The 17,727-nt window shown below is 42.5% G+C and overlaps 1 protein-coding gene across 1 annotated transcript in view; it reads right to left on the minus strand.

The window, feature by feature from the left end:
* PCDH15 (protocadherin related 15) overlaps window positions 1-12,607 on the minus strand; it is a 383,291-nt gene extending 370,684 nt beyond the window's left edge. The window contains exon 1 of the mRNA XM_042862789.1: window positions 12,562-12,607. The gene's annotated coding sequence lies outside the window, so the exon portion shown is untranslated. The remainder of the gene's footprint in view (window positions 1-12,561) is intronic.
* Window positions 12,608-17,727: the final 5,120 nt, after the last annotated feature.

The following is a 17,727-nucleotide window of genomic DNA, read 5'->3' on the forward strand; positions in this document are numbered from 1 at the left end:
GGCTTTTCAGCTGTTTCTGAGACTAAGAAATAACCTCTGTTAGCTGTAGGGGAGCTCAATGAGCGTACAATGAGTACAATCCAGTATTCATAGCTACCTCAGTGGGATTACTTGGCTATAGACCTACCAAATTTGAGTTAAGAGCTGGACTGATTATGAGGAACGTGATGAATCCAGGCACTGAAATAACCTTCCTTAACCTGCTCTGCATTTCAGTAGAGCTAACCACTTGCAGATAGGTAGAAGGTTAGTCTTGTTTTATAAGCTTTCATAGGAAGGTACAGAAAAAGAAGATACCTTTTATATTTTCTTATAACAGTCTTTATGTTTACAGTATAACTCAGTCCTACTTTCAGAGCAAACCTAAACTATGTAAGCACAAAAGAACTTTCTGAATAGAAACAAAAACCTTTGAATATAAAACAGAGACGGATGCAAATGCTAAATGTCCTTAGAAGAAAATTTGTGCTGTGGAGTTGTAAGCTTGAGTTCTCAGAGCTGTGTTTAAATACGAGGCCTGCACTATGCTGCCCTTCTCACTCACCTGGCCAGGGCTCTCCTCTTGTAGCACTGTGATGCCCTGCAAGCAGTATCTAAGGAGATGGAAATAAAAGCCATCCTCTTGGCAGGGGTGTTAAATAGGATTAATAGAGAACAAGGCATTGCTTCAGTCAATAAAAGTGCCAGGGAAAAAAAGGATTTGGGGTGGGGATCAGATCTATTCATATGCTGTTTCAATAGCATGCAGAACATCTATTCTGTGGAAGCACGAGCAGAATAGCTTAGAGAAATGTCTGTATCAGCAGCTACAAAACTGTATCTTATCTGTTGCCCCCGGTTTTCTCCTAAGTTCAGTGATATTGCAAAGACAATTATTTGCTTTTGCAGATTACAAATATTTTAATTAATTTCTAAGGAACTGCTTAATCATGATGAGGTTTGGCTCTAATGGGCAATTCTGATCATTTTGAATAAGATACAAGATGATTCTTACCATTAGCTTTGAATACTCTTTTTTGAATTCTCACTCAACATCTTAGGTTATTCTAACTATTTCCCTTCACTGCCTTTGTATTGCATTTTGACTTGAATGAAAGTTATAAAATGAAAAAATATATACATTTCTTTATGAAATTATTTCTCTATGTGAAAAGTTTTGTGATGTTGATTTTGCTTTATGAAAGCAATCGTATACGGAGTTTCTAACTTACTGCTTTCACTCCTTCACACTGGCGAAAACTTGCTATCCTCATAAATCATTCCAGATAATGATGAGATACAATGGTTGTTACCTTGCTACTAACTGGGATTCTGCCAGCAGGGCAGCTGTCAGTCATGGTGCCAATGGAAAGAGCTGGGAAGCCATTTGGTAGATGTGGGGAACACACTCCTTGCATTTGTCTACATTGGTACCTTGAGGGGGATGTGGAAGATTGGGATCAGAAACAACACATCTGAGTAGAATTCAGTTATAAATCTTTGTGTACCGTATACTTTGTCTTCATAACAAACATTATATATATATTACACAATGTATATATACTTTTCCATAACATAATACTCCCTCCCTTGCTGGGAGGTACTGTTGATCTGCCTGAGGGGAGAAAGGCACTACAGAGGGACCTGGATAGACTGGATCAATGGGCCAATGAGATGCAAACTGCATGAGTTTCAATAGGGCCAAGTGTCAGGTCCTGCATTTTGATCACAACTCCATGCAACCCTACAGGCCTGGGAAGGAGCAGCTGGAAAGCTGCCTGACAGAAAGGGACCTTGGTGTTCTGATGGACAGTTGGCTGAATATGAGCCAGCAATGTGCCCAGGTGGCCAAGGACAATGGCATCCTGGCTTGGATCAGGAATGGAGTGGTGAGTAGGACCAGGGAAGTCATCCTGCCCTGTACTTGGCACTGGTGAGGCCTCACTTCAAGTACTCTGCTCAGTTCTGGGCACCTCAGTACAGAAAGGACACGGAGGTGCTGAAGCAGGTCCAGAGAAGGGCAACAAGGCTTGTAAAGGGCTTGGAGAATATGGCCTAGGAGGAGAGACTGGAGGAACTGGGGCTGTTCAGTCTGGGGAAAAGGAGGCTGAGGGGAGACCTTATCACTCTCTTACAATATCTGAAAGGGGCTCACAGCGAGAGTGGGGTTGGTCTCTTCTCATTGGTGACAGGACAAGGGAAGATGGCCTCAAGTTGTGCCATGGCAAGTTTAGGTTGGATATCAGGAAACACTTCTTTACAGAAAGGGTTGTTAAGCACTGGAATAGGTTCCCCAGGGAGGTGGTTGAGTCATCATCCCTGAATGTGTTTAAAAACCGTTTCGATGCGGTGCTCAGGGACATGATTTAGCAGAGGTTAGAGGTGGGGTAGTACGGTTGGGTTGTGGTTGGACTCGATGATCTTCAAGGTCTTTTCCAACCTGAGTGATTCTGTGATTCTATGACTCTGCTTTTCCACACCATTCTCTCGCATATTTTTGACAATTAAGTCTCCCAACACAGACCAGCAAAAGTTTGGTCTATAATCAGATTATCTGATTCTAACTTAACCACATTCTTGTTGTTACTTTCTGTTTATTCTTCTGTCGATTCCATATCAGCATTAAGTTGTTGGAAATTAGGCATGATAGGCAGTCATCGAACCAGAGGCAAACAGCAGCATACCTAGTGAGACGGCATGGCACCACAGCAAGCTGTGTCCCAGTTTAATCAAAAGAAGCCCTTCATCTTCGCATTGCTATATCTTTCATCCTGCACTACTGCACAATGTTCAGACCTTGGTACTTCACCAAATGGATTTCTAATCACTGTAACTGCTTTCCCACCTATCACACTGCACCGTCATCAAGCTTTGAGTTACTGTATTGAATCCTTCTTACTTTAATCCCAATCTTGTGTTGAATAAATCCTCACATTTCAATTATAACTACCTTATAAATTCTACTGCTAACAACATGCTCATAGCCCTGTGTGACAAAAGATAAATTTAAGCCATAGGCTGAAGATGCTCAGCAAAGATTTGCAACTTGTGTGTACCCTAATTTATGTATATCAGTTGCTTTATTAAAAGCAAAGCATAGGACAGAGAAGAACTCTGCCATGCCGCGCTGCCTCTGCCTGGTGCTTGCAAGACAAGCCCAGGGAAGAGAGCAACAACAGAAAGCATGAGTGATTCCTGCTCACAGTAATCTCCAGCCACCTGCTGCTCAGACTTGCTGAAGCCAAGGTTGTGTTCCCACAGACAATGGCCTTTAATGGATTTACCCTTCACAGCACCTTCCAGGAGCTCCCAGAAGAATGGCTTCCCTAGTTTACTTGGACCCTGCTGTCTTGTAGATGCACTGCCTGCTTCATGGGAATCATGGGAGCAAGATTTTGTGCTACTCTACTACCTGTATCACTCAGTTTTCACTTACCCTCTCTGTTGCCACTCCCTGCAATTATTTTCCCCTCCTTCTTAATAGATCTTCAGTTAAAAATTGGTCCTTTTGAGTGACCAAAACAGCACCACACATGCAGCTCATTACCATAATGCTTGCTATTTTGTGCTTAGTGCTTAGGGGAGATTCAAGTTAGATATTAGGAGCAAGTTTTTCACTCATGGGATGGTAAGACACTGGAACAGGTTGCCCAAGGAAGTTGTGGATGCCCCAATCCCTGCAGGCATTCAAGACCCGGCTGGATGTGGCTCTGGGCAGCCTGGTCTGATGGTTGGCGACTGCACATAGCAAGGGGTTGGAACTGAATGAGCATTGTGGTCCTTTTCAACCCAGGCCATTCTACACTTACAGCTTTTTAAGTAAGTGCTTAAAGCAAAGATCTTGAATGCCACCAAGGAAGAATGTATCTATTTTCTCCACATTTGGAAGAATGTGTGTAGGTATTGCAGTGACCTGGCAGTTTTATACATTCACTAACGCTAAATTCTGCAAAGTTCAGCTTCCTCAGATTCTGTATGCTTGTTAAGAACTGGTAAATATGTTATTTAACTGCTGCCTTCAATACTAACTTAAAAACAAAAATACACTAAACAAATGCGATCTTCACACAAAAAGACACATCTCATCATACTTCCCAATGCAACAATCTCATTTTAACTTCAAAACAAGAAGTGTCTTATCTACATACAGACCTGTATTCCAAAGACTGTGCTTCAACCAATGCTTTTACAAGATGACACAGAAAGCAGGCAAGCTGCTTTCCACCATCATTCCTGCAGGATAATTTCAGATATTCCAGAAGGCCAGCACAAAACTACCAGCCCTCAAGCAGAAGAAAGATTTTCCTGACGTGCTTTTCTCTGGTGAGCAGGGAAAAGTTTCTAGACTGAGCCATTTTCAAAGTATTTCCAGAAGTCTTAAGTCCTTTTTCTCCGTTGTGTGTTAATTACAATTTATTACAGACCTCGCCCATACATGACCAACTTCAGTTTCCTCTGCATCATAAAGAAATTTATTAGCTGACAATCCTGGCTGGCTAGACTGAATAATGCTGGCCTACATCAGATGATAGTCACAATAACTGGAAACACAAGTATTTAGAAATAGTATGCATCTGTTATTGCCAAATCTCAGATTTTACTTCCATGCAGGATACTTGTTGGTCCTGCTGCTGAAATCAATTGCAGAGCTGCTAGCTTTGATTACAGCTTCAAAGAGAAATTTGGTAGGAAGAAAAACTTGGTACCAGGCATCTTTGATGTTTGTTACGTAAGTCAATAACCCCAAATTTCTGGGGTAAAACTAAAAGCTGTTATCAGCACCAATCTCCTTTACCAAAAGAAAGAAAATGATTATTAGAGAGAAGCATTTGAGTTGGACTGATTACAGAAGTGGGCAGATCCTGGTTTACACGTACATCAAAGGATGCAGTTCAGATGTATTTTTTCTGAGAAAGAATTAAGTAGAAATGCCTGTCTTGCAGTTTTATTCAACTATACTGAATTTTCCAACATGAATCTTATTCAGTGGGGACCCAAATGTTATCTCAGTATGAGAGATGGCTACGCTGGGTAATGAAAAAGACTGATGGAAAAGTCAGACACGAGTAAAATCAAGCAGTGCCCCACTGCATGGTTTTGGCATAGAATAATATCAAATAAATGCTCAACAGTGAGCCCTTCTGATGCATTGCCTACGTTGTGAAATTAAGTGACCGCAGCTTATGCCTAGTCAAATGTCTCAAAACATTGCAACCAAGGTCAATGGAGGAACAAAAAAGCCACTTTTTTAATTAAGTTCATAATAAAAATAAAAAAAAAAAAAACAGATGAATTTTGGCTTTTTCTCAACTGCAGCGAAGAGAACTAAATCCAGCCTTTTTCTGAGATGACTTGTGACATGAGCAGATCACTTGCTACACGGTGTCCCATGCATTTGAAAGGTACATGCTTGCAGTACCCATGATTCCCAGACATCAATACTAAGTTATAAAACTTTAAGCAATGATTAGGAAAGTAACACCCCTATTTGCATCAAAAAAAGAAGGAATACTAAACAGTATTTGAAAAGAAAAAGAAATAAGCTTATCTTGATTCATTACAGATTCGCTCTCTGCCTGCTTTCTACCACCGGACTCAGGCTCCCACTCTGAGTCATATTCTGGAAAGCTTAGGGTGCGAGTTGGCAAAAGAGGTTCCTTACTATCTTAAACCATAGTGAGAACTAAATTTTGATAAAACCTAACCTGCCATCAGAAAGGGCTTTTGCTTCCCCACCCACCCCCCCTTAAAAATAGGGAGAGATATAAGGAAAAAGTTGTGTATAAATACTGTTAATGATCACTAATGGACCAAAAAGTTAAGATGTTAAATACATCATGGCTATCCACACTGCACAAGGCCTGAAACATACCCCTATTTTTGGAAGGACAGCACAGGTAGATGCACCTCACCCAGGAACAGAGGAGGCTTCCAACCACAGCCATCCCATTCCCCGCAGCTCCCATGCACAACTGCAGTGTGGCATCGCCCTATGCCAATGGTAGGGCAGATTAAGCAAGAAGCGAAGGAGAACACAACAAGAGGCAGAACAGCACAGCATTGTAACTTAATCCCAGTTCCAACACATTCTCAGATGTTCAACATGAAAAATGGAAATAAAATTCTGACTAACAGTAATAAATTAGAGAAGTTAACACTAGGCTACAAGAAAGTGTTCCTTGTAATGTTCACTGAAGAATTACTAAGCACACAAAGTGCTGACATCAAGAAACAATTTCCTTGATTTACAGAAACTATAAAGTTGGTTACAGGTAGCTCAAGAAGATGCCGTTCTTTTTCCCCCCCTCCTTAACCTATACAAAGTCAATGTCATTAGTAGGACTTTGTGTATTACACTGAAACTGTTTATAAATCAAAATTCAGACTCCTCTTAGAGGCTTAAAACTCCCATTTCACCTTGGAGTTGCTAGATAGGTCGGTTTACAGTAAATTTGGAAAATATGATGGCAACAGAAGTAGAGCAGCCTTCACCTAGATAACTTTAAAAGCCTGAAACATCTGGGTCACAGTGAGATGTCAAGACATAATAAATAGTTATTTGTACTGCTCTGAATTATAGTTAGTAATTCTTTGGTATTAAACAGGGATAGTTTCCCAAAATAACCTGCTCTGCTGGCGCTTTGTGGGCTGAAAAGCAAAGGCCACGCAATTCAAGAAGCAACTCAATGAAACGGAGATTTTGGCCAACGCATGAAATAGGGATTCCACTTCAAGAAGAACTTCTAAACAGTACAGCACCTGAGCTGCATTTCGTGTTACAGTTAAAGAAACATGCTTGGAGACAAGTTTTTCACAGAAAAATACCACAGGCAGAACTTTTTTTTACACCTCCAAAAACTGCGCAGTATTCAGCTACTTCATTATTTAATGAAGTAAAAGAATGGAAAAAGAAATCCTCTGCACCGAACCCGCCCTCTAAAAATGGCACACCCTTGTTGTCTGCCTCACAGTGATTGTCAGAAGCAACGTTCTGCTGCAGAGAAATACAGAGGTCCTTTCATATCTATCACTAATAACACACTTGGCGGTTCACAGGTGCAGAAATGAATAGACAGAACATTAAATTCTAATGCCAATGAGTTATGCAGCAGCAAATTACAGTCACAGATTTTTGAGTTATTAAACTGAAGAAAAAAGAAGCTTCACTCCAAGGACTATACCAAAACATTTGTGTTTGGCAGTTGACAGAACAACTACACAACCTTATTTCCCCTCTCTAATTGTCTTTGGCCTAGGCATTAACACACGTGCACAAAACCTCTTGAATTTATTTAGCTGTTCCAAACAACTTAAAACACTTATTCTGCTCAAACAGCTGGGATCACCTTTGGGTTGAAAGTTAAGTTTCTTTTCTTTCTTCATTGGTATGGAGTAACACAATGCTCCAGAAAGCCAACAACAACAGAAGGATGCAGTGGGCTGCACCCACAACCAGCTTCAGGGGTTGTAAGGTTTCCCTGTACACTCAGTAATAACCAGACATGCAAGTTCTCTTCAAATGCTTAGCAGGCTATTTGCAACATCAGCGTCTCATCACATTAACAGATCTGACACAGACTGCTCCTTACTCAGCATCTAAGGACGCTATCATTATCCTATGACTTTGATTATACCAGTAATTAAACAAGCTAAAAATATTCGACACCCTAAAAACTCTAAGAAAGCATGGAACCAATATACAAAATAACCTGCTCATACTTTCATCTCTCTTGCAGGCATCCTGGCTCCCAGCAATAGCTTTTTCATCTTTTTTTCTTTAAACAAGAACACTTTCAAGGCTTTGATTTGGTGAAGTTCAGTACAGAAACTGAACTGACAGACCTTGAGCTTCTTTGAGGCACTTCTGCTTGCAAAATCAGAATGCTTAGGACCTCTCAGTCACTCTAGCACACGTTTCTATTCTTTCTGACGTTACTGGAAAAATCCACGGTGGGATGGTTTTAACAGGGTATGCCTAGGCACAACAACAGATCCGTAAAACAAGAGGTGGCAAATGATACACGGAAAAGAAAGCTATTTCAGTCTACGTGTTCCAGCACACCACATGATTCCTCCTTAGGTCATTTGCCTGTACCGTCTCTCCTGTTCACACGCATATGCTGACATAAAGCTCTAAATAGAGCAAGGAAATAAAATGGAAAGGACTGACATCTTCATAACACTCTCAACCTACCCATCTTGTTCTGTTGTTTGATTTATTTTATAGTTCGGCTTGAAAAACAACTGTTGATATATCTCTGTTTATACTAGAGACTGAGCAAGGGACACAAACAAGCGCATCACAGCTCAGCACTAGTCTCTCCCATCCTTACCCCTGGATTTGAGAGCATTTGCAGACAGCCCTGCAGAATTCAGCTGAGTACTACTCATCCCTGGAAGTATGACTGTACAATGCAGCAAAAGCCTCTGGCCACTCTAGAACTCCATATCCCACAGCTTCCCAGTAACATTTCTGCACTCATCCTTCCAGGCTCTGAAGGAAACTCAAACATACTATAAGGAGGAGTGAAGAAGCTGATTTATGAAGGCATGAATGGTTCTTTACAGAACCAAGGCTTGAACTATTGGTGTACCACCAAGCAGGACAATAGCTCACAGAAGACACGATGACATCTCTCCATTTCAATTTAATACTGAATGCTTTTAAGAGATGGCTTTTCAGCACTGCATATATTTTTCATGTCATCAAATTATACAATGACATGCTTTATGTAGCAAAACAACGTAGCAAAACATACCAAAACAACATGCATTGATGAATTCCTGAATACTCCATGCTGTTTCTGTAACACGTTTGCTAGCTTGGAGCTATTAACGAAGAAACCCCAACCAACTTCCATCAGTGCTAGCAAAATCGACAGCGTAGTTATCGTGTGCTTGGTACTCCTGACTCTATGTTGCCACCTGTGGACAACCTGATGCTGTTTACTGCAGATCACTGTCCTGGTGCACATGAACCGGACACTAAGACAAGGAACAAAAGCAGCAGCTGATGGCCACAGCCTTTCTGAGCTACCTTCTTCACCCAGCCACCCTTAAGGGTGTGAAAACACAAGGAGGAGTTACACACACATCCAGTCCATAACTACCGGAGCAGGAAAATAAATCCATTCACTGTTATTCAGTACATTAAAGATGAGAATATGTACACTGAAGAGATCAGATAATAGGCTTTCTAAAACCTATCCGCAGCTCCATGCAGCCCATTATCTCTGCACTGTCAGGTTTGCAGCATGCCTGAACACCTGCACTTCGCAGCACTTGCAGGAAAAGCTGCAGAAAGAAACACCTGACTAAACAACGTAATTCTATATTTTCATCCTAGAGCTATTAACCAAGTCCTGCTTTACTCAGAATCTAAGGCAACCTGCTGAATTCCCACAGTGTTAAAAACAAAGCCCTGCCCAAAAGCTCCCGGAGCAAACCAAACTGCTGCTGGGGTTGCTGACAGCAGGCAGAGAACATCTCTGGGCTGCCAGCCCTGGAGCAAGGCCTGGTTCAGGTTCACCAAAATACAGGAAGTAACTAATTCCTGATTATCAAACTAATTGGTTGTTGCAAGTACAAAGTGGCAATTTTATCAGCAATTCTAGCTGAGATACTGAATGCAGGAAGAGCAAATGGGGAGAGAAATCAGTGAATGCAGCATTAAGAATACACTGGATCTACACACAAGAAGGAAATCAGTGAGCAGAACAACTAACTTGCAAGAAAATCAACCTCACTAGAATTCTGCTCCCATTTAGTTAAAACACAACTAAACAAAACCCCTTTCTGATTCCAAACAAATCAATTCAGCCAATACTCTGCTCTGAGACTTGCCCTATGCTGAGATTGAAATTTGAACTTGAGTTGAATTCTGAGTCTATAAAACTACCCATAACTGAAACTTGAACAGGGATAATAAATTTATAGACATACACAGGAGAGACAAATCATGGAGATAAGTATCATATATAAATCCACAGTATCTATATAATTACAGCATCAGAGATCCATGATTAATGTTTAAGACAGAGATACACACAAATCAGGATGCCTCCACAGGAAGGTGGCAGTTCTGGCCAGCCAAGTGCTTCTGAGGCAACCACCATCATCATCCCCATGTGTAGCACAAGGGCGTGCACTGCAGTGAGCTATGGGAGCTCAACAAGTGGACTCCTAGGCGGTCAGCTTTGAAAGCTGAGTGACACATCCTAGCGCTGGGCAGACAGCAGGTCCTCAGCACCAACTGTTTCAACCTGAAGTGCACCCAATCCTCGAAAATAACCCCTCTGGCACCCCTCCTGGTTGTTCATGCTGCAGCAAGCCCCAGTTCCACAGCAGGGCTGTGCTTACCCTACATCTTGCCCGCTTCAGCCAGAAGAAGGGTTTCTCCAAGCAGCTGCCACTCTCTTCACTCTGAGAATAAACACAGAGCCCTAAAACCGCCTCACAAAAGCATATAGAACCATAGAATGGCCTGGGTTCAAAAGAAAAGAACCACAATGATCATCTAGTTTCAACCTTGCTACATGCAGGGTCACTAACCAGCAGACCAGGCTGCCCAGAGCCACATCCAGCCTGGCCTTGAATGCCTCCAGGGATGGGGCATCCACAACCTCCTTGGGCAACTTGTTCCAGTGCCTCACCACCCTGTTTGTGAAAAACTTCCTCCTAATATCCAACCTAAGCCCCCCCATCTCAGTTTAAAACCATTCTCCCTTGTCCTATCCACTCTCATAGCACACAGAGAGAAGAAAGCAGCTTTTCTCAATCAATCACAGATCCAAGAAGCACTAGCATTTCCTTAATGTGCTAAGAAATAGAACTGCAGGCACTCGTGCCAAGCGAAATGCACTTAACAGCTTCCAGTGAACAAAGGATGAAAGAGTTAAATATGCATTTATATTCATTTCTTAGGCTGCTACCAAGCACTGATGCATGCAGCAAAGCTTGCACTGAAACCCTCATTTATTTTAGAGACAGCATGTATATTTTTAGACAAGTTTCTTCAAGAAGTGAGGCTTACTTGATCACACCATGCTGCTGCCCACCTGCCCTTCCCAGAAGATCATTCATGGCAGTATCCAAGCTACCAAGACAACTAATTCCTGAAGGCAGGCAGAGGAGAGCTCATACATAATCTCTCCCCCAAAACACGTTTTTAATGCAAACAAGTTAAAAGGACTAAGTGGACAAACCTGTGATGCACTGGCAATTTTAAGCCATCTTACTGCTATAATAAAGCAGGCACCTGAAATGCCACGTAGCTGCTTTTATACATGTCAAAACTGGTACTGCCAGTCCCTATGTTAAAATTGGGATTTCTCCCATTGTAAATATATTTTCTTTCCTTCCTAGCTAAGGTGGGAAACTTCATTTAGCTCTAGGAGCACCTATGCAATTACCTTAAAGGGTTGAACAAGCCACTGCATAGCAGCACCAGACAGAGACAGTCACTGCTGTAACCTTGTTTTCTCTTTTTCTAATTTCATTTGCAAGACCTCTAGAGGGCAGTGAATAAAAGAAAATAAAGTACCAGAAATAGCCAGGAACATTAAATATAATTTTAGAAATTGGAATCTCCTCTAATTATTCCCTCCTACCGAAAGCCTTCCAGGTAATTATATGGATTTATGGATTAATCCAACAGAATTTTGCCAGCCCCCAATGCTATGCTCTGTTGCAGCTTGCACTGACAGACTTTACAGCACTGCTCCAACCATTGACGTTCCTTTTGAAGCTGAAAGTCTTTCTTGGACTTTAACTTATGCGGCATCTTACGCCCATTGTGCTCACAAACATAGCATTTTCATTCCTACAAAAAAACACACTAAGCCAAAACAAAATGAAGTCAAGCTGACTTGCTTAGTCAGTCTACAACAGTATGGTATTAACATTCAGGTTCATGTCAAAATATCCAGGAACTATAACAGAAGGTAGTCTCAGACAACTCCACTTGGATTTTTGTGCACATATTGGACACTGATTAAGGCGTACTGTTAATAGCTTCATTATTCTTTTCACTATGGCTTCTACAATGAAGCTATTACCAATAGAAATATGCAAAATTAACTTAAATTGGCTACAGACTGAAACAACAGGGTAGGTGCTGTATATTCTGCCTTAGCTTGCACAGTAAGAATGGCAATCAATACAACACCAGCCTACCATTATACCATTTCAGCTATGCTTTAGTAACTTCCTATGGCTTTACACATCTGAAATCAGCTATGCAATTATCACAGGTAGAGTTGTCCTCACCACACATTAATATTCTGCTTATTTTTGGAATGCAGAACAGATGTGTTAATGCCTCTAAGAACATTAAAGACCACGAGCTCAACAAAGTGTGTTAACATTTGATCACTTGATGTTAGAGCCCTGAGGGCATCCACAGACCCTGCAAACCTCCTGGCCTGCCCTAAACAGGACAGTGGGAAAGCAGGCCCCATCCCTGCAGTACCCAAAGCCCCTCTCCAAACACCTTCAAAGATACTGCAGAGTGCAGTCAGCAACGTGCTGTCACTCCATCTAGAATGAGAAAGACACGTTTGCATTTGAAATACACAGACTTACGTGAACTTCTGAGCCCTCTTCATACTCCATCAAAGTACACTGCAGTGTCACAGAGAGATGTCCTACAGGGATGAAAAATTGGGAAGACGTTATTCATGCTCATTTCACAGAATGCAACTAATTTTGCTAAAATTATCCTTAGCTGCTCCATCCTAAAAGCAAGACTAAGGTGCACAGGGGGGGCAACAGGAAGGGGCTTTCCAAGAAGCCACTTGTCATTTTTTTCCTACCACAGCAACTCTGCACCCCAGATTGCACCAACTTTCTAAGGTCCATTTGTTTCCTCCAAATCTTTTTCTGAAAGTGTCAGACAAAGCTGAACAGTAACATTGGCTGTTTTCTCTCACCACAAACCCTTGTGCATTTACTAAGATCCACTTAGATAATTCAGACACTTTTACAGAAACAGCATGAGCTTAGTGAAATGGAACACACAGCAAAAGAGGAGGTCTGTGCAGGGTCAGAAGGAGCATTCTGGGCTGCCACATGAACTTAGAAATCTTCCAACACTTGCTACAAAGCCAAAAAGGAAAACAGATTTGACTCAATTTGTTACAAAGCCCAATAAATGGCAGTTTTCTCACACAGCCCACAAACTAGCACACATTCACATGCAAACCCTGTTAGCAAACACCTGGAAAAAAAAAAGTATCCAGTAATCAGGACCAAAGCTAAGTTTCTGCTTTAAGCAATTGAATAAATGGTGAAAAAAACAAACTAAGCAATTCAACAGCCAAAAGTTACCTTAATTCTAACTGAAGAAACAAAATGGGTATACACTGGGCAACTTCTAAAATCAAGCACTTACAAAAACGTCCTCAGTGACAATTTTCACTAATGCTTCCCTAAAGCTTGCCAAATTCTACCCATATCAGTCAAATGTCACTGTGATGGGAAGGAGCACTGCTGATGAAGCCTGGAGGAACCCCTTTTCTCCTGGAGAAAGCCCCTCTTGGTGACAGCACTCTGCCTACAGACTTCTTTCCACAGAAATAAACAGGCAAGGCAGTGCACAAAAGCAAGAAGTAGTCAAAAGTGAAAATAAAAGAAGCAAATAGAAAAGGCAAGAAGGAACTTACTGTGATTCAAAAAAAAAAAAAGTTATCTCAGAAAGGGGGAAAGAAGAAACAGACGTGTGTCAAGACCTTGTAGCAGTAGCTCTGGGTCAAGGCAGCCCTGGGCAGGCTGTAAATGTTGTTAGATTTCCAACAGGGAACACAGATGCCTCCAGCTGCTTGTACCAATAGCACATATACTCTGGGTCTGTACTTCATTATTTCTGAGGATGGAAGCGCTGTGAGTTCAGGATCTTCTGGAATCAGAGTTTGTGTTCTTTAAAGCTAAAAAGGGTTACATGGCATTTGTCACGAGATTCTCCATTCAGAAGGCTGCTTCTATTTTACTAAGCAGCTTTACACTGATTTCTCAGTTGCCTGTAAGTACTCTTCAAAAAGATTAAATCAAAGTCTGAATGGCTTGCAAAATTCTCCCCTGCCAACTACAAAGAATCAAGAGGGATGAGAGGCTGAATCCCCGATTTAAGCAGGAAGGCTGGTGCTGTCCCAACTAATGAATGCCAATCAGAGTCTCTCATTACCCAATACAGCTCAGATTGAATCTAAATCACACAGAAGTTGTGTTCTTGATACAAGTGGCTGCATTGCTTCTGAGATAAAAGACCACATCTTGCTCTGGTGATCGTGGAGAGGTGCTGGGCTTCACCTTCCCCGTGGCAGCAGTAGCACCTCTGCAGGTGCTAAAAGGACAAGAAGAGGGCTGCCTGGGAGGCACAATTCATAATACCTCTACTGCTCTGTAACCTCGTTAACACTCTTTTTTACAGAAATCTTTTGTTTGAGTGCAAGCCAGTCACTACCTCCCCCAGGCACACAGGCTTCCTCATGCTGAACAAACTTCCCAGGCACACAGAATTAGAGTACCTCCAAAAGCAAATCACAGAACAGCATGCAGAAAAGGACACAACTTGCTCTCTCCAGCACTGGAAAATAACCTTGTAATTGTACACAAACTAAGTTTCTTTAAAGGATCCAGCTTCTCTGTCTGCTTACGGCTTGCTCTTCTGGGAGTAATCCCAGAGCTGTGCTGCATTCCAGCAGTAACAAAGCAGATTTTCACTCGAACCAAATGAGCAAATATAAATGTTTATGTTTCAAATATGCAGTTTTGCACACAAATTTCTGCTTGGTACAAACTGAACCACCTGCAGCGAGAGGTCACAGGCCTGGCTTTCTCTGCATTGTCCCCAGACATTTGGGCTCTACACATCACCTCACAGTGCAGAATGTGGGGGGAAGAGGCCCTGCTAGCAAGAATAAACTTGTGGAAACTAAGGCTGAAAGACTGAAGCTGAGTACAGCAGTGAAGATCCCTGTCTTGCCAGGCAGGAAGTTGAAACCTACCACAGGTGAGGCTTTCCTGGCACAAAATCCTGATTCTTCAGAATCCAAAGGCAGCACTTTTCAGGCTGCATTCACAGGAATAAAAACCAACACCGCCGCCTTCTATCAGCCCTGCCCTCTCTCAGCCCACCAGGCCTCCTTCCAGCTGCTGCCCTGCAACTCCTTGCAGAGAACAGCAGCAGGTAGGATTCGGAGAGATTTGCTCTATTTCATTGTCTTTTACCTCAGAAATCTTGCACATTTGGTTACGCAGAAAATTAGGTGAAAAAAACAATAGCAATGAAGCTGCATTGCAGCAGAAAACAATTTGGCTACACAGGCCACTGCTAAATCAGAAAGGCTCCTGTGAATCTAATCTACTGCTAGCATAATGAGGAGGAGGTAAGTCATTAGCAAATGGAAACATTTAATCCAAAAAGTTTGAAACAATGCCAAATCTATTTTCTGTCTCTCAGTAGCAAATTACCTGAGAAGCTCCTAGTAAGCATAGTTACTGTGATCATTAAAAATAAAAACTGAGAAGTGAGGTAACTGAAAGGGTAAGGCTTCACAAACCCTCTTCCACCATCAGCATTAACGTCCTACAAGTTCATTTTGCTTTGATGAAACTTCTGCCTTCACATACTATGATTTACAACTGAAATTATAATCCCTGCATCATAGAACAGCTTACACTAGAAGAGACCTTAAGGGTCATCTAGTTCCAACCCCCTGCCACAGGCTGGTTACCAACCATTAGACCAGGCTGTCCAGTGCCTCATCCAACCTGGCCTTCAGTGCCTCCAGAAATGGGGCATACACAGCTTCTCTGGGCAGCCTAAGCCTGGGATTCATCATCCCGAGTCAAGAATTAACTCGTAACATCTAACCTCCATCTCCCCTCTTAGTTTTAAACCATTCATTCTTGTCCTATCGCTATTAGGCTAAGTAAAAAGTTTGTCTCCCTCCTGATAAGCGCTCTTTTAACAACTGGAAAGCCACAGTAAGATTTCTCCAGAGCCTTCTCTTCTCTTAGCTAAACAAGCCCAGCTCCCTCAACCTTTCCTTCATAAGAAAGGTGCTCCAGCTCTCTGAGCATCTTCATGGCTCTCCTCAGGATCCACTCCAACACCTCCATGTCTTCCTCCAGCAGGGGGCCCTGGCGAGCAGCTGGTCCAGTAACACCTCAGCTGTTTCTGGTCTGTCCAATACCTGGACCAGGAAGTCTCCTAGATTGCTTTTCAGCTCACTGTTTTGTTTTCTCAATTTGTCTGGGTAGTCAAAATCATTCTCACAGGCTCTCATCCTACAGGTGATGCCTCTCATAGTTCAAGTAAGGTCTAACCAACATGCTCTCCATGACTGGGAGGCCTGCTGTAGGCACTGATTGCCAGAGATCCTTTTTGGGCTGGTCTCTTAACCCACAAGCTCTCAATCCGGTAATGGTTGTTTCTCAGAGGCAGCTCTTCACAATCTATCCATTTCTCCACATATATTCAGGAACTATCTGCACCTATTATAGCGTGATTGGGTTGGAATCCCTATCATCAGTACTAGGACGAGCAACATTTCTCTTACCAGCGTGCTGTCTGCCCGAATCCCCTCCAGCTGCTCTGCAGGCACCAGCACCTGCTGTCTCTCTGCCGTTCCATAGGAACCTACTTCTCTGCACCCAGGGCTGGTTGGGGCACCCACAGTAAACACAGGCCCACTGCCTCCAGAGTCATCATCTCCACACAGAGAAACTGCCAGCTCTTCAAGGCAACTTCCCTCCCTGAACATAGCAATAAAAAAGCTGATCTCTTGCTGCCCATGCAAACAATTTCTGCAAGATCCACCCACGGTGATGCCAGAACAGCAAGGTAAGGGATCACTGCCTGCATCTGAGCTCAACCGAGGGTTTTATTCCCTGGTACCAGGCATGAACTCCCTCCCCATCCCCCCATTGAAGTACCCAGAATGACCAAGTGTCTTGAGGAAGCAGATGGCACTGGCAACAAGCTCCTAGGAGCTCTAATAGTATTGCAGTATATTTAAAGCCATTTGCTCAAAGAGGTTTTTGTTGTTGTTTTTTATTAAAGTAAGAACAAAAGCTCATTCTATAAATATTTTACTTCAACTAGGAAATACATATAGTTAAAATATTACTGTAAATAAACAGAAAGAAAAACCAAAGAAATCTGTCATCCAAATGAAGGCATTTCACATTTTCAGTGGACAAGTACCTAACTCCTTTCCACTCAGATTTCTTATTTTGACCCACTCTGCTCACCAGGCAGCCTGTGAGATGGATGAGCATCAAGTCCTATGCTTAATAAGAAGCAATGCCCCATGCATGGCACAGGGATGGGGCTGTTCAGTACTGATCAGAGATGCTGGGAAGGCATAGAGTATAGAAGACCATGACTGCACACTGCAACGAAACATCTGAGTCAAGTTGGAGCAGCATGAACCAAGCACAGGCAGAACTTCAAGCCCTGCTCAGGAGAAGCACTTCCATGAGACAACATGGCCGGCCCCAGACACAACACCAACAAAAGTGGAGTGGAGACAGGACAAGGGGAAATGGCCAGAAACTGGAGCATAGGAAGTTCCGCACAAACATGCGCAAGAACTTCTTTACAGTGAGGGTGACGGAGCACTGGAACAGGCTGCCCAGGGAGGTTGTGGAGTCTCCTTCTCTGGAGACGTTCAAGACCTGCCTGGATGCCTACCTGTGCTACCTGGTGTAGGGAACCTGCTTTGGCAGGGGGGTTGGACTCGATGA

Source organism: Lagopus leucura, unplaced genomic scaffold, assembly GCF_019238085.1.
Source record: "Lagopus leucura isolate 7727_CA_CO unplaced genomic scaffold, USGS_WTPT01 Super-Scaffold_739, whole genome shotgun sequence".
In the NCBI taxonomy this organism is placed as follows: domain Eukaryota; kingdom Metazoa; phylum Chordata; class Aves; order Galliformes; family Phasianidae; genus Lagopus; species Lagopus leucura.